The 18379-nt window shown below is 37.7% G+C and overlaps 1 protein-coding gene and 1 pseudogene across 4 annotated transcripts in view; both read left to right on the top strand.

The window, feature by feature from the left end:
• Positions 1-18379, top strand: part of GREB1L (GREB1 like retinoic acid receptor coactivator) — a 252007-nt gene that overhangs the window by 72861 nt on the left and 160767 nt on the right. The gene's annotated exons all lie outside the window — the stretch shown is intronic.
• Positions 11727-12632, top strand: LOC308509852 (small ribosomal subunit protein uS2-like; annotated as a pseudogene). Its single transcript has one exon. The product of its transcript is annotated as a small ribosomal subunit protein uS2-like (transcript).

Genomic DNA, 18379 nt, shown 5'->3' with positions numbered 1-18379 from the left:
TATATGTCAGCTCCTGCTCCAAGTGCCTCTGAACTCTTTTTTTCTTCCCTTGACTTACCTTGCTCCTTTTCTGGAGGTGAGCAAAATACAATCTATAGCTGAATGATTTCATCTAAACCAGAGTCTGGGAATGTCTGCAGCATTTTTGGTTGTCACAACTGAGAGAATGCTACTGGTAACAGTGGGTAGAGGATAGGGACGCTGCTGAACCTCTTACAATGCACAGGGCAGCCCCCTACCCCCAGCCCAGATGAAGATTTATCCGGCCCAAAATGTCAGTAGTTCCAAGGTTGAAAAACCCAACATAGACCCTAATCTGTCCAACAGAACTTTCCGTGATGATGGAAATGTTCTATCCAGCACTCATTACTGTATGTGGCTATTGAGCATTTGACATGTGGCCAGTGCAACTGTGGAACTGAATTCTTAATTTAATTTTTTAAAATTTATTGGGGTGACAATTGTTAATGAAATTACATAGATTTCAGGTGTACAATTCTGTATTACATCATCTATAAATCCCATTGTGTGTTCACCACCCAGAGTCAGTTCTCCTTCCATCACCATATATTTGATCCTGTTTACCCTCATCTCATACCCCCAACCCCCCTTAATCTCTGGTAACCACTAAACTATCGTCTGTGTCTATGAGTTTTTGTTTCTCATTTGCTTGTCTTGTTCTTTTGTTGTTTTTGGTTTATATACCACATATCAGTGAAATCATAGGGTTCTCTGCTTTTTCTGTCTGACTTATTTCTCTTAGCATTATACTCTCAAGATCCATCCATGTTGTCACAAATGTTCCTATATCATCTTTTCTTACCGCCGAATAGTATTCCATTGTGTATATATACCACAACTTCTTTATCCATTCATCTATCAAAGGGCATTTTGGTTGTTTCCATGTCTTGGCCACCGTAAACAAAGCTGCAATGAACATTGGAGCACACCTTTTTATGGATAAATGTTTTCAGATTTTTTGGGTAGATACCCAGGAGAGGGATTGCTGGGTCATATGGTAATTCTATTTGTAATTTTTTGAGGAACCTCCACACTGCCTTCCATAGCGGCTGCACCAGTCTGCATTCCCACCAACAGTGGATGAGGGTTCCGTTTTCTCCACAGCCTCTCCAACACTTGTTACTATTTGTCTTGTTGATGATAGCCATTCTGACTGGGGTGAAGTGATATCTCATTGTGGTTTTTATTTGCATTTCTCTGATGATTAGTGATGTTGAGCATTTTTTCATATGTCTATTTGCCATTTGTATGTTCTCTTTGGAGAAATGTCTCTTCAGGTCCTCTGCTTATTTTTCAATTGGGTTGTTTTTTTTGTTGTTGAGTTTCATGAGTTCCTTGTATATTTTGGATATTAACCCCTTATCGGTGGCACTGTTTGCAAAAATCTTCTCCCATTCAGTTGGTTGCCTCTTTATTTTGTCGATGGTTTCTTTTGCTGTGCAGAAACTTTTAAGTTTCATATAGTCCCATTCGTTTATTTTAGCTTTTACTTCCATTGCCTTTGGAGTCAAATTCATAAAATGCTCTTTGAACCCAAAGTCTATAAGTTTAGTACCTCTGTTTTCTTCTGTGCAATTTATTGTGTCAGGTCTTATGCTTAAGTCTTTGATCCATTTTGAATTAATTTTGGAACATGGTGACAGATAGCAGTCCAGTTTCATTCTTTTGCACGTGGCTTTCCAACTCTGCCAGCACCATTTATTGAAGAGGCTGTCTTTCCTCCATTGTATGTTTTTAGCTTCTTTGTCAAAAATTATCTGTCCATATTTATGTGGTTTTATTTCTGGGTTCTCAGTTCTATTCCATTGGTCTATGTGTCTGTTTCTCTGCCAATACCATGCTATTTTGATTATTGTAGCCCTGTAGTGCAAGCTAAAGTCAGGGAGTGTGATACCTCCAGTGTTGTTCTTTTTTCTTAGGATTGCTTTGGCTATTTGGGGTCTTTTTTGGTTCTTAATTTAATTTTAAGTGAAATAGCTACATCATAGTTAGAGGCTACAATATAGACAATGTAAATCTAGACCATAGGTCCCCTGTCCCTTGGCTGATACATGACAGGCAGAAAAGGCTGGTACCTGAGAGGGGGAGGGTCAGCGAGGGAACTTAGAGGACGCTGCAGGGGGTGCAGTCACTGTAGGCAGTGCTGGTCTCCTGTGGAGAAGACAGAAGGTTTAGAGAGGCCCCATCATCTAGAAGTTTATATGAGGCCGAGAAAGCCATGTGGTGCCGTGTGTTGGAGAGGAAACCCCATGTTTATTTCAGACCAGACAAAGAGTTGGATAAATTGTCCAGGAGGAAGAAGAAGCTTAAGTAGAAAACTAAGTTAGGATATGGAGAGAAGAGCTGACTTGGATAAAGTAAAGTGATTGGGAAAGTAGATAAATGTGGAAGGGGAAGAAGGTATAAGATGGGAGGAAGGCTGGAGGAAGAACGTGGCCAAAACAGGTAAAAGACATATTTCATGGAGGAAGATTAGTTATCTCCTCCTCCTCCTCCTTTTTCTCCTCTTTCCCTCTATTTAGTTTCACTGATTTCCCCCCCCTGCACTCGTGTGTATCAGTCAGGATACATGATGTGCTCAAATTGGGATGTTTTGAGGAGTTCATGCAGTGACTGTTTCCAAAGGTATAGAGAGGAGGGAGAGCAGCACAGGGGGGTGCAGGACCTCGGGACTGGTGACAGTGGGGTGCTTACTAACCGCAGGCCCCAGGTCCAGGTGCGGCGGGGATGGGGGCACAAGTGGAGCCCTGCACCGTGCAGGACCCAGGACAAGGCTGCCCGGCAGGAGCTGTAACCTCCTGTGGAGGATTCAGGCATCCACAGGCCATCTGTCTGTTAGAAAAATACTCTGACTTCACTCTCCCACTCCTGTCAGTCTCCCTCCCTCCAGGTACTCCTACATTTGAAGCCCTTGGAAAAGAATTCAAAGAAGCCAATTAGCAATGCAGACATTAGTTATCATTGACTTCTCTCACAAGAGCAAAATAAACAAAACAAAGTCCTTGGCAGATACTTTGGAGGTGTTCTGAGAACTGTGTTTTTATAACAGAGTGGGACAATACAAATATTTAATAGTTTCATGGAACTTTGTTTATTCTGAGTGGGTCAGAACGAGTCATCCTAATGTTTTAAACTGGCATGAACAGGCAGGACTGGCCTGCTTTTGCAGATAGGTACTCCTCTTTGCAAATGAGCATATTTCTACAAATGAGCCATTGGAGATAATCCTTGGCAAAATAATAAATTGTGCTCAGAGTGGCACCTACCCACCTGCCTGCTAAATATTTCTTTCCCTCCTCCAGGCACATGGGCTGCTCAACATGGGAACTTTATTCTAAAGACATTATGGTGAGCTAAATGCATCCTAATCCCCAAAGAGGGCTCAGCTGATAACACTTTAAGATGTCAAGCATGCAGAGGCATATGCATTTTCCCTGGCCCCTTTCAATGGGAGAAGAATATTTCAGTAGCCAAAGGAAGACATTTCTGTTAGAGTTTTAATGACTGTGAAAGAAACACAGGAGTCCAGCTTGTAATTGCCGAGCCAAAGTGTCTACTCTGCCAGCTTCAGAGCTGTTTTGGGGGCTTTACATATATTGCATATTATGATAACAACAACAAAAATATATTTTATTCAGTACCAACTAAATGCCAATAACTGTGCTATAAGCTGACTCATGTGACCTTACTTAGTCCACGAGAGAACACAGCAAGGTAAGTGGTATTATCAACATGTTGCAGACGACGAGCCTCTGAGAAGGCTGTGCTCACACAAGGCTGTCCAGGTAATAAAAGAAGTGCGAATCCACAGACACAGAATCTCCTCTCTTTACTCCAATTATGTAGGATAGCTAACATCGATGACCCAAGACAACAGAGCATGTAAGTCATTTGCTTTCAGTTTGTAGTTTTCTAATGTAATTATATAACAGATTGATTGTGCCAACCAAAAGTGACAAAGTGTCTGTGTTGTAAATAATTTCTCCTCCCTTTTATCTTTCCACTAAAACTCAAAAAAAAAAAAAAAAAAAAAAGCCCTTCAAACTTGGATCCAAACCACATTTCTTAGAATTCTCTGAAATACTTGGCTTAGGTTTATGTCTTCTCCCAAAGCCAAATTACTCTGTTATTGCCCCATCTTTTTGGAGAGTGAAAAAATAGCAATGGCTTCCTTGATTTCTCTCTTTTCTCACTACACACAAATGGGCTTTTTCTCATAAATAAAAATTTTAAGTTTTTAAGTAAACAAAACAACCATTTACTAATCTCTTGCTCATCCTGGTATGGGCAATTTTTTTTTCCTCTGACTGGCTAAAGCAGAAACATCAAGGGAATTTCTGTAGGAGGGATTACTTGCTACCCAGGAATTGTTTGTTTTGCCTGTTTGCCTGCTCTTCCTGCATCTGCTATCAGTGATTTTTCACCAAGGCAGCTTAGTTATTGTGGTTCAAACTCCAAGTTGCTATGATAAAGGTGTTTCTACTCTCTGCCACACTTTCTTTATAACACTTGCTCTTTGCACAACCCATTCTTAGAATCTCAAAGGTGATGATGGTCTAGAATGATTGAAACGATCCTGTTGGCTTTGTGAAAGCTTGGAGACACACACTTGGAAAACTAGTAAACTTCTGGAGGCCAAAAATGATGAATTATTTTTCCACGGGCCCTCAGTACCTGGTACAAAGTCTGCTTGATACATAGTGTGCACTTGGTAAATGTTAAACAGAGGCGATACCAGCTGGATCAAGACGTCAGCAGGAACACCAAAGCAAAAATTCCAAGTCTGCTGAGGCCAGGGCACCCAATTTGTGAAATGGGGAAGCACCTATTATAGATTTATGACTGCTTAGTATTCTCTAATTTCCTGTTTCACGGTTTGTATTCTGTGATAATTTTAGATTGGGGTTGAAAATAGATCAGGGCCAAACTTTAAAGGGCCAGATAGTAAATATTTTAGGTGTTGTAGGCCAGCCATATATGGTCTTTGTGGGAGTTACTCAAGTCGGCCATTATAGTCTGAAAGCATATGTACACGATATGGAAATGAGTGAGCATGGCTGTCTTCCAAATGAAACTTTATTTACAGAAACAGGCTGCAGCCTGGATTTGGCCCAAGGGCCGTGAGTTGCCGATGATTTTAGGGACTGAAATTTAATGAACTTTTAAAACATATCAAAAGAATGGTTTGTGGATGTTAACTAGACTTATTGTGGTGATCATTTTGCAATATGTACAAATATTGAATCATTATATTATACACCTGAAACTAACATAATGTGTGTCAGTTATACCTCAATTAAAAAACAACTGTGAGTCAGCATCCTATCTTGAAACAAAATGCCTACATGTAAAAATCTTTAAAAATACTCCTAGACATGGCCTCTGTAATCATTAATGTAAGTCAGTGGATTTGGCATGTGGTTAGAGAGGTAGGGGTTACATTCATTGAGATCTTCCGTTAATCTAACCATTAGTTTAAGATATTGGTGACTAAGAGTTTATACCCTTTGGCCCAATAATTTTTCTTCTTGGAATATCATAAGAAGTCATGAGTAATGAAGGCAAATATTTATGTGTGGATGTTTACCATATGTCATTTTAAATAAAAATTTAGGAACCATTTACAATGTTTAACATTAGAAGGATGGTTAGGTATATTATGATATATCCACATTTAAAAATGTATCCATTACCAGCCTCCCACCACAATATTTTTGGAATCCAGGACTCCATTGAGGACAAATGGAGGCTCACAGAACATATCTAATTATTTAAAAATTGTAAATGAAACTACCAAACTATTAGAGTATGTTTCATCCTCCTACTTTGACAAATACAACTTTCTAAATGACTAAGATGGCCAAGTTTGAATTTAGAATTCTCAGACTCTGTAATTCCATGCTGGAATGTGGTGGCATGGGGAGATCAGCCTCCTTCTCCTCCCAGCTCTGTTTCAGTGCCACACCAAGAGGAGCTTCACACATACTTGTGAGGATACCCCACCCTCACATCCAAAGTCCACCCACACTTTCGGACCAACCGGCCAACCTTGGGCCTGGAGTGTGCAGTGCTGTATGGTCAGCCCTCAGGGACGGCCGTGGGAAAGAGGTCTAAGCAGGGCCGTTTGGTCATGGGATTTCAAGATTCCCTGTACCTCAAGAATGGTCTAGAATGATGGTACAGACTTGATGTGGATACAGCCTCCTTTCCCTGTGGACCTCTCCTCTCATGGAGAGGGGTGTAGCCAGAGGTGGGCCAGAGCAAAGCTGCTGTAAAATTCTGGGTCCCTGGCAAGGATCCTGCATCTGGTTTAAGGGCAGTATTGCCCGTTAGAATGTCTAGTAACAGGTTTTAAAAACATAAGAAATATTTTATTGGGATTTTATGTGAAAGAGGTTGAATAGTAAATATGCAGATTGATCTCAATTATGTGAAGAAAGTATATACAAAAAGAACTGGAAGAGAAAAAGCAGAACTAAAAGGAAACATGCCAAAATGTTAAATGTAATTGTCTCTGAGTGCTGAGATTAGAATGACTTATTTTAAAATACTTGAAGTAACTTTTTCTCACCATATTTCCCACAATGAATGTGTATTACATTGATAATTAGGAGAAAAATAACATACAACACCTAAAATTTTTATTAGGAGTGTTAATAAACACACATAGTACTACAATAATTGGTTTCCTTTATCATAGTTTTCAGGAGGCTGGAAAAGGTTAATTTTCACCCTCCTTTAGACCTTTAAAATAGCATTTATTGCCTTTCTTATGATGAACGTCTTAACAAAGGATGTCTTAAAAATGTGTAGAGAAAGGCAGTGTGGAACAATGAGGGCAGATTTCTTTGGATGTCATCTTGACTGTTTACTAGCTGTGGGGCAATCTTTCAACTTCTCTGAACCTCAAGTTTGTTTTTTGGAAAATGGGGATAATAATAGCTACCTAATAAATGCTTGTAAGGACGGCCGGTTAGCTCAGTTGGTTAGAACGCTTGCTCTTAACAATAAGGTTGCCGGTTCGATTCCTGCATGGGATGGTGGGCTGTTTCCCCTGCAACTAAGATTGAAAACGGTGACTGGACTTGGAGCTGAGCTGTGCCCTCCACAACTAGATTGAAGGACAATGACTTGACTTGGAGCTGATGGGTCCTGGAAAAAACACACTGTTACCCAATGAAATTTTTAAAAAATAAACAAATAGGGTACGCAGTACTCCCTCAGTGTTACTTTCCTATCTCTACCAGTCCCTGCCCCATTCTATGACTTGTGAGCCAGGAGTAGAACAGGTAGAAGTGCTCTGTCTCTTGGAATGTTCAGAATGTTTGCACATTATGGAAAATATAACATGTAAAGCATATAATTATATGATCAGCGGAGAACAATATTCAAACAAAATCTAAATGCAAAGAGTGAAACAAAGGTGGATGTATTTGTGGTTTGTGGACCACTGGCAATTCATTTTTTCTGAGTCCGGTGAGAGTTTCACCCAAATAAGTGATGTTTAAGCATGTGAGTTAAAATAAGTCAAACCAAAACACTAAAATAACTCAAACCAAAACATTAAAATAACTCAAACCAGAACTCCCCAGAGACTATAACTGGAGTTTCCACGATCTTGGAAGCATTTGTTATTTGGGTAGAAAGGCACATACCGTTAGACATATCTCTTCAAAATTCATTTAGAGGCTGGGTGTAACTATTAACTTTACTGTAGAGTGGTGTAACTAATTTTACGGTAGAGTGAGTTCCCAGCTACAGTCTGCTTATTGTGGTAAACTAGGGAAACATGTTTGTGATGAGCAAAAAGCAAATCTGCCACCTTTAGCTCTTGTGTTATTGAAGGCATCAGCAAAACTAGGGCATGAGCAATTTCCTTTTGTTCTAGTCTCTGTCCAAGTGATGGAAGAGAGCGATCTGGCTCAAATTATAGAAAACCAGAAAAGGTACAATATATGTTTAGAATAATCTTAAAATTACAGCTGAAATTTCTCTCCCAGATCTTTTTGTCTCTGCCAAATGTCAGTGACTCATGTAGATGGTGGCTCAAGAGATGAAGTCAGAATTATTGGACAGAACACTGCATGCTTTTGTATTCTTGGGACTTTCTGAGTTTGCTGTCCCCTATGTTAACTGGCAATAATAACCACCTCTTGCTACTGGGCTCTTGTAAAAGATAGTAGGTAATGTTTCCGAAAGTTGTTTCAAGTTGTTGAAAAGAGTATCTATGGAAATACAAAGGTAAACTGCCATTATTGTTACCATTACTTATCACTATGGCTTTCTAAAAAATTGATCTTGTTATTACTGTTTCTGAGCAACTGGATGCAAATGTGTTGAGATAGGCACCTTCATTCCGAATACATTTTAAAAATTCCCCCATCCCAAGTTATATAGTATTTTTAAATAATTGGACTCATTATACCATAATTTTGTAATAGTAAAACAAATATCAGTTTATCAAGTGTTTTCCATGGGACTAAGAAGAATGATCTCCTACTTACATTCCTTACAGTTCTGATGGATGTGAAAAGCTGTTGAGGGCCGGCACTGTGGCTCAGGTGGTTGGAGCGAGGTGCTCCTAACACCGAGGTAGCGGGTTTGATTCCCACATGGGCCAGTGAGCTGCGCCCTCTACAGCTAAGATTGTGAACAACAGCTCTCCCTGGAGCTGGGATGCTGTGAGCAGCCGGAGGTTGGTGTGGGCTGCTCTGAGCTGTCCCCAGCTACCGTGTGTGGCCATAAGTGGCAGGCCAGCAGAGCTGCCACCGTGAGCTGCTGTGAGCTGGTGACTGACTGCCTCAGCCGTTGTGTGAGGGAGGAGGCACAAGGCTCATAATACCAGCATGGGCCAGAGAGCTGTGTCCTACACAACTGGACTGAGAAACAATGGCTTGAACGGGAGGGAGAGGAGGTGTAAGAAGGGAGGGAAAAAAGAAAAGAAAAGCTATTGAGCTGATGTGGAGTCAGTTTTTCCTCTACTGTTTATATCTGGGTAACCTTGGTTAGGTCTCCAACCCCACTGATCTGTTACCTCACATAGAAAATGGGAATAAATCGTCCCCCAGGATTGATGTAAGGGTTAAATGAGATGATACCTGTGAAAATAGCCATTTTACAACTTAGTATATAGTAAATATTCAACAAATGTCTAGAGAACCTAAATCTGTTTCATCAGGACACAGCTAAATAAGGAAGTCACGGCAAAAAGCAGTAATAGTGGACTAGTTCTTAAATTCAGATGAAGACCCCATGTTTCATAGGGTGTCTTATAGGGTTTTTGCTTTTGTTTTTTTCCCCCAGATATAGAGAGCATGCTGACCTTAAATCCTTTACCTTATCCTTTCTAGATTCTTTTAATTATAGGCCTCTTAAAAAGTGGTCTAGAGTCTTCCAAAGAATTAATGTGACCTAGACAAGACCTTGACAAGGCCAATTATGATGACAAACGTCATAATTGGTTTCTACCTTCCAATATCTAATATTTAGAAAACTCAAAATAATAAAAATCTAATGAGTATGAAATTCAGATACTTTTTCTTGCATGTTCTCTTCTTTGCCTTCATGAAGAGGGAGTAAGTGATAAATAACATGCCAATGTCAGAGACTTACTTCAAAAACAATTGGTGGGATGTGTCCAATTCAGATTATAGTAATAACTCTTTTAACCTCGTAGGCGTAGCCAGGGCTCTCTATTCCATGTATACAGAACATGCTCACCAAGTACCGACAGACAGCATGCTCATGGCTGGATAATCAGACATTGCTCCTTCCAGGAGCTAGTGTTTGTTTGTTCCCAGTATGTATTTGCCAGTTGTTATTTAAAATGTACAGTTTAATGAGATATTACATAACCAAGGAAATATAAGCTTTTTAAAAAAAGATGGTTATTTTTTTCTGTGAAAACTAGGTTAAACAATTTGGAAAGACTTTATAAAGGTAAGTTGCCAAAAACAATTCCTGTTGAAACAGGTGTGGTGAAACGACTATCAAAGATATTGTTAGGAAGAATCATAAAAATCTACAAGTATTCTGAACTCATATTGTTTTACACGTGTATTTAAATTCTTATTTCATTCTAAACAGACAGATACTAGAAATTATAGATAATGCATTATGGGTATAGTTCATCAAAGGAACCGCAAAACAGTTGACTCATACCCAAAACAAAAACCCTTGTTCTTCATTCAAAGATTAGCAAATGAATTTACATTTATATATTTCAAATTAAATATATAAATGAATCTGTGTGTGTGTGTGTGTGTGTGTGTGTGTGTGTCCCCACTTTAATCAGTCAGGATTCAATCAAGGAAACAGAGCCACTATGAATATGATAAGGAATTTATTTTAGGAATTAGAAATTACACAAATGTGGGAGGATCTAGGAAAATGAAGTTCTCAAAGGGAGTCAGAGGCTTCATGGAGTCCCTAACCAGTCATTCTGAAACCCTGTTATGGGTGCCAAGCATGGTGTTTCTAGAAGCAGCATCTCACCTCATGCTGAGGTCTGTAGGAAATCGCTGCCTCTGCGTAGCCACAGCCAACATCTGGGGGGCAGGCCCGGAGTCACGTATGGCCAGCAGTCAGGATGAAAAGCTAAATGTGGACAAGGAGAGCAAGGACAAGTGGGGATCCACTTTGGCACCAGTGACAGTCTATCATTGTTTCTAACTGCAGCACCATTCCAAGGGTAATGGCTGTTTCCTCACTTCCACCTGCCAGATTTCACACCAACCTCCTCCACATCTGCTAACTCTAATCCAGAGCCACACAGGGAAGAGGGTTCTGGGTAGCACATTTCCTCAGTTAACCAAGTTGGCAAGGCCACGCCTCCACACCCACTTTAACTGCTTCTTCAGTTAACCAACCAGTCATGGATTCCAGTCATGCCAAATTAAGGAGGATTTTGCTGTTATCAACGGTATGTTTTACACTTAAGTATGTTGATAGATGATGTTAGGAAATTATCTTAAGGTCCTATAATCTTATCTTATATCTTCAGAATCAATAGATAAAAGTTGAACTATTAGATAATTTTAGAGTTGGGGTGATTTATAGGGTATGATTTCTAGTTTTAGTTACACTAAAAAACTAGTATTCCCCCCCCCTTCTCTTGAGAAGCCCACAACGGCAACTAGGAGAACAAGAAATAAATTTTAAAAACTCCAACTTTGACAAATCTAGAAGACAACTGAAACCCCAAACTATAATTCATGAGAAGGCACTGCCAAATACAGAGAAGGTAAAACTAGAGTGTGGGTAGATGCTTTAGAGAGGAAGACTCTTTGGCTGCACATCTGAAGCAAAGCTGCAGAGCAGTTAAGTAGTGAGAAAAATGAGCAAAACCAGTAATTCCTTGTTTGGCACAAATCAGTGGGTGTCCAAGCTGATGCAAGAGCTGGTTTGGCTCAAAGTAGAAGCAAGGTAGTTGACGCTGAATAAGGAATGTCCACAGTAACGTGTACAAAGCAGTCTGTGAGCAAAACAGAGTAAAGAAGAGACTCAATATTTTGAACAGGGCTTTAACTACTGTTATCTTCGGATTGAAGACAAGTTAAAGCTCACATTACTCACACATAACACCGTGTGTCAAAGAGTAAATTCCTGCTGCGCAAAATGTGGTCCTAGCCTTTCCTTGCTACCCAGAGAGCGACCAATACGGCGTTGTTCTCTGTTCCCACGTAACTTAAAGGGAATCTTTCATGATGTCCAGAGCCCTTGATGTTCTACAAATGAAAGAGGAGGATGTCTGCAAACTTCTTGCAGCAGGAACCCACTTAGGTGGCACCAACCTTGATTTACAAATGGAACAGTACATCTATAAATGGAAAAATAATGGCCTCTACATCATCAATCTGAAGAGAACCTGAGAGAAGCTTCTACTGGCAGCTCATACCATTGTTGCCATTGAAAACCCTGCTGATGTCAGTGTCGTATCGTCCAGGAATACCGGCCAGCGAGCTGCCCTGAAGTTTGCTGCTGCCACTGGAGCCACTCCTATTGGTGGCCGCTACATTCCTGGGACCTTCACTAACCAGATCCAGGCAGCCGTCAGGGAGCCGAGACTCCTGGTGGTTGCCGCTCCCAGGGCTGACCACCAGCCTCTCACAGAGGTGTCTTACGTTAACCTGCCAACCATTGCTCTGTGTCACACAGACTCTCCTCCGTGCTATGTGGACATTGCCATCCCTTGCAACAACAAGGGAGCTCATGCCATGGGTCTGATGTGGTGGATGCTGGCTTGGGAAGTTCTGCGCATGCGTGGCACCATCTCCCATGAGCACCCGTGGGAGGCCATGCCTGACCTCTACTCCTACAGAGACCCTGAAGAGATTGAATAGAAAGAGCAGGCCACTGCTGAAAAGGCTGTGACCAAGGAGCAATTTCAGGGTGAATGGACTGCTCCAGCTCCCGAGTTCACTACTGCTCAGCCTGAGGTCGCAGACTGGTCTGAAGGCGTGCAGGTGCCTTCTGTGTCTTCTCAGCCATTTCCTACTGATGAGTGGAGAGCTTAGCCTGCCACTGAGGACTGGTCTATGAAGAATGATCAAAAAAGAAACTATACAGAATATGTACAAAGTTACAACTATAAAAAGGGAGAAAAATTATAGATGAAAAACACTGACAAGGAAAAAATATTGCCCCAGACGAACGTATAGAAATTGTCACCAAATAACCCACATATTTAAAAGTGTGTATATTTAATATTGTAATCACTGCTAAAAAAATAAAATAAAACAAGTGCTTAAAGCAAAAATACAAGAGTTCGGGGAATACATGGTAAATCAGCAGGACAAATATGGTAAAACTCAGAAAATAAGAAGAGGAGAAAAATAGAACTATTTTAGCAACAAAGGCCTTCCTAGAAGCAGCATACAAAACCAGACATTCTGAAAGCACAGTCAGGGACAGAAAGGAAGATGGAAAAGAAAAAGCAAAATGAAATAACAATGAAGAGTTTAGAAGAATTACAGGGAAAATGATACATATGGATGACAGGCAAAAGATATCATTTAAATCTGATAAATAAAGAATAGATGGATAAGTATGATTAAAACTATGAAGCTAAAAACTCAGAAAAATATTATAATGAAATAAAATCAGGTGGAAGGGTAAAGAGTGGGAAGACAGAAAGGAATAGAAATATACTAAACTTGTCATTACTCACAGTCAGTAGATAATGTATAAAGATATAGAAGATTAAACATAATTTATAAAGTTATGTTACCAAACACAAAAAAACACTCAAAATTATCAAAAGAAACATACACGTATGCAGAAAGCAAATACAGCTAACATTGTAAAATATTCTTTTTGAAAGAAAGAAGCAATAAAAAAGTGTAATGTAAAATATTAATATGATTTAAAGTAGAGATTAAATATATCATGTAATTAACTCATTTAAGTTCCATTAAGAACCATTTAACTCATTAAGAACCGTTAACTCATTAAGAACCATTTAAGTTCCTACTATGTGTCAGGAATTGCTCTAAATATTGACCCATTTAATCCTCATAACTATTTAGTAAAGGCACTGTTATTATCCACATTTTATAGATGAGAAAATAGAGCCACAGCAAAGAATAGTAACTCGCTTCCTAATCTCACAACTAGTAAATGACGTAAATAGGATTTGCATTCTAGTAGTCTAGCTCCAGTACTTGGGTTCTTAACTACTATACCGTACAGCCCTGGGTACAGTTAAAGTAGCATTCCAAGAAACACTTATTGTCTTAAATGCATATATTAGTACACAAAATAGAATAAAAATGAGTGAATTGAACAACTAACTGAAGAAAACTAGATAATAGAACACAAAAAATGGAAGAAAGCATAAATCACAAAATAAGAAATGCTAACGAGGAAACAACCGCGCACAAAAGAGCTGGTTAAAATAATCCTAAGAGACAATATTGATCAACTATACAAATAAATTTTAGAATATAAATGGAATAGATAATTCTATGGGCAAAATCAAAACTGACGTTAGAAGACATATAGAATGTAAACTCACCAATCACAATAAACAAAATAGAGAAAATTGTTGAAGAGCTACTGTCAAAAAGGGCATCAATCCCGGATGTTTTCATGGGACAATTCTACTTAATGTCTAAGAAATAAAAATTTCTATGTAAACTCTTTGAAAGAAGGCAAGCTTTATAATTCTTTTTATGGTGCTATAATGAGAGTGATATCAAAACTCAGCAAAGATAGCACAAAATAGACAACTACAGATCATTCAAAAGCATTCTAAAAGAATGATATACTATTACTAAATGGGGCTTGTTCTAGGAATTCTGGAATTGTTCAAATAATTTCCTGCATTAATGAAAAACCATATGATTATCTCCATAGATATTGAAAAGGCACTTTGTATTTTCAACAATTGCCTTTGGTTATAAACTCCTAAAAAATAGCAAGAGATGCATACTTCCTTTGCATAATACACTATGTATCCTGCCCCAAAGCAGCATCGTGCTTAATGGGGAAATATTAGAAGCATTCTGAATAAAGATGTTCACTATTACCAATTTGATTTAGCATTATTGTGAGCTACTAGACAATGCAGTTAGAAAAGAGAGAGAAAAAATTTAAAATATAGAAAAAGAGGTGAAATTACTTTCCAGATGATGTGACTATCTACTTCATAAACTCGTGAGAAGCAACTGAAAAGCTATTGTAAACAATAAGAGAATTCATAAAGTGGCTGGATATATAATCTAAATGTGAAAATAAGTAGTGTTTATATATACAAACAGCTAACCAGATGACATATTAAAAGCAAAGATACCATTTAGATTAGCAAGAAAAGGGGAGGGGACCCTGATATTAAACTTAAAGTGAAGTATGTTATGTTTGATCTGGATCATTGCTTCTCAACTGAGGTTGATTTTGCTCTACTGGAGACATCTGAGCATATCTAGAGATATTTTTGATTGTCCAATTTCAATTGTACTGAGGATGAGAAGACCTGATCTAGATGATGACAACTTTAAAATGCTACTTAGGGCCATAAAGGAAAGTTAATCCATGTTCTTCAGTAAGAAGCTCCAAAATGGTAAAATTTATAGATTTCCCTAAATTAATATATAAATTTAATGAGAGCTCAATAAAAATAGCAAAGTGATTTTTGAACCAGAAAAGCTGATTCTAAAGTTCATATGTAAAATTAAGCAAGAACTTTTTAAAATTTCAAATAAGAACAGTAGTAGTGTGAAGGACAATCTCTGTCAGATAGTAAAACATCTACGAAGCTAAACATATATAACATTGAAGTTATTATAAGACACCCAAATATATACTGGAATTTAGGCTATCATAAAGACCTTTCAACTCACAGGGAGAAAGATGCAGTATTCAGTAAATTAGCTTAAGTTAATTGGGTGCAATTGGAAAAAATTTAATTTATCCCTTTCCCATATCTTATGCCAAAATCAATTACAAATGAATCAAATATCAAAGTATAAAAATTATAGTAGTAAACATGGGATTTGTTAATCTAAATTAGGAAAGACTTAAAGTTGGAAAATAAAAAAAGATTGATAAATTCCACTACATAGAAATAAAAATTGTATAATAATATAATTGAAAGTCAGAAGACAAATGATAAACTGGAAAAATATTTGTAACTCATATCAACAAAATGGCTAGTTCTCTTAATTTGTGAAGGGTGCTTTTACATCAGCAAAAAGTAGGAAAATGGGTAAAGAACATGAACAAACATTTCATAGAGAGGAACTTAAATGGTTCTTAAACTTGAGAGGATGCTTTACTTCACACATAATAAGACAAATACAAATTAAAACTGCATAGAGCTACTGTCTTTCCAATTTGTCTTTTCATTTCCATTTCCAATGAAATAATACTGTTTATAGAATTCAGTTTCTAATTAAATATTCAAAGATCTAAAACTTATTATTCTGTGGGGAAAGATACAGTGAAACAGGCTCTCTCATACATTGTTGGTGAAAATTAATCTAATTTCTATGAAGAGCAATTTGACAATATTGATCAAAATTTTAAATGCACGCACATACCCAGAAATTCCACTTATAGGAGTTTATCCTAGTGAGGTACGTATTTGAAATGGTTGTATCGTTAATAGTTACACAATTAGTCATTGCAGCATTCTTGGTAATAGCCAAAGATTGGATCGTTTAGTAGTGAACTGGTTAAATCAATCATGGAATACTATACAATCATAAAAAAGAATGTGGAAACTCTTTATATTCTGATTATGTAAAGACTGCTAAGATTTATTGTGAAGTGAAAAATGTAAGCTACAGAAGAATGTTTGTAGTATACTACTATTTGTATTTGTAACTATATATTGATATAAGTGCATATGTACATGTGTGTATTTATATTACAATTGTATTCCATCTTTCTTCAGAAGAATAAATAAGAAAGTGGTAATAGTGGTTGTCCCTAGAGAGGAGTATTGGATGGAAGAAAAGTTGCTTTTCATATATATTCATTTTATATATGTACCAGGGGTGCCAAAAAATGCATACACATTTTGAGAAAGGAAAAACTGTATTAAAATTACACTGATAGTAACCACTTTGAGCACCTCTTGTAATTGCAGACGTCAAACGTGACTTGTATTTATCTTTTGTTATCGGTATATATTGAATATTACAATTTTAATGCAGTTTTTTCCTTTCTTAAAATGTGCATACACTTTTTTTTGGTACCCTCTGTGTGTGTGTGTGTGTGTGTGTGTGTGTGTGTGTATGCTATGGGTGTACACTGCCTACTAAAGTATTAATTTCTTAAAGTTTATAAGAGAAATATGCATAACCCAAATCACTGGGAAATAAAGAGTTCCTGATTTTTCCAGAGAATCAGGAATGTATAGAATTTTTTAGTTGTAAAGGACCTTTAGAATTTATTCTTTGAGATACTTAGATTTTTAAAAGTAACAATTTTATAGAAATCTTTCAAAAATTTATTGTAGATTATTAATTGCTTAATACATGTAACTTTATCCTGATTATTTTGGTTATTTTCAATATCTTAATTTGGGGCCAAGCTATAGACTAGAACCATGTACTTACTCCTAAAGTAAAATAGCTCCAGATTGTTGAATATTTTAAGTTCTCCTGTCTCCTTCTTAAAATTATTTTTCTGTCTTCCCTGTGAGTGTCAGATTTAAAGATTCACTTAAAAACAATAACAAAAAAAAATTGTCATTGCCCTTGTCCCTCGCATCTCACTCCTTTTAATCTGTCAAAAACGAGGAATCATAAGCAGCTTTCTTCAAACTGAGTCTAAAATGAGAGGAAACAAGTTTGGATGAGTGCCTGAATGGCTCCTCTTGAGTGAAGTGCAAATACTTTTAGAATGTGAACTTTGTGCTGTCTGTTGTGTCTGTTTGTACACTTGTTTCCTTACTTTTAGACAAAGGACTGTGTTTCCAGTAGTCGAGAATTCTGGGTCAATGACCCCTACAGAGAGAAGATACAGTATTTGAATTATTGGAAAATTTGGCATGTACGTACTTAGGCTTCTTACAAATACTGCTTAATGAAATGACTATACACTCAAAATATAGATGTTTATTTCATGTTAACTGAACCTAACTGAAGAAGCACTGTATCATCCTGTCATTCTAGATAAGAGTAAAAGCTGCATTTGAGAGCTTAGTTTGTGGGAGGTTGAGTGCAAATGTATCCCTATTTCTTCCATGTCGTTTCCTCATTAGCGAAAGTTAAATCTTCATTAAATAGGAAAGGCATTGTTCATATAAAATAAGAGGTAACTCGAAATTCGAGGTAACTGGCAATTTTTGTCTAAAAATCATCCAGGAAACAGTTTTTGTTTTAACCCTTATTGTTGAAAATGTGTCCAAGGAGAGTTACTCCCCTTTGCTCTAGAAGTAGACCATATGTGGCGTAAGCTAATTGCTGCATGTGAGGACTCCTCCTGGGTCCTAGGGTTCCACAGCACTTCCCACGACATTATGTTATAGTTGTAGATTTTGATGGCAATACACAGGATTAACTTTTCATTATTCTTAGGACACTCACTGGAATTTGAGAATGGTTTTAAATAAAATTAGTGGTAAGAGTTTGTTTTATTGATCTCTGTATCAACTTTAGACATCGTTTTATAGCTTTTGAGCTGCCTGATATCACCAAATCTCTTTAGTAGAGAAAGTCTACTTAAGCCTTATCTATTTCTGCCCAATTAGGCTAGGAAAGTTGCCACAGAGCTTGTAAAGATAATGTTTTTTGAGGGGTGAACCTTCTAGTCTGAAGCTTTTTGGTAAAATGTTAGTACACAACAACCTTGCAAGATAAATGTTAATATTTTCTTTAATAAGATGAAAGTGAAGTGCTAGAGGTTAAAGAAT

The sequence above is a fragment of the Rhinolophus hipposideros genome, assembly GCF_964194185.1.
Source record: "Rhinolophus hipposideros genome assembly, chromosome: 17".
NCBI classification, from domain to species: Eukaryota; Metazoa; Chordata; class Mammalia; order Chiroptera; family Rhinolophidae; genus Rhinolophus; species Rhinolophus hipposideros.
The sequence above is the reverse complement of the archived record's forward strand: the minus strand, read 5'-3'. Positions and strand labels throughout refer to the sequence as shown.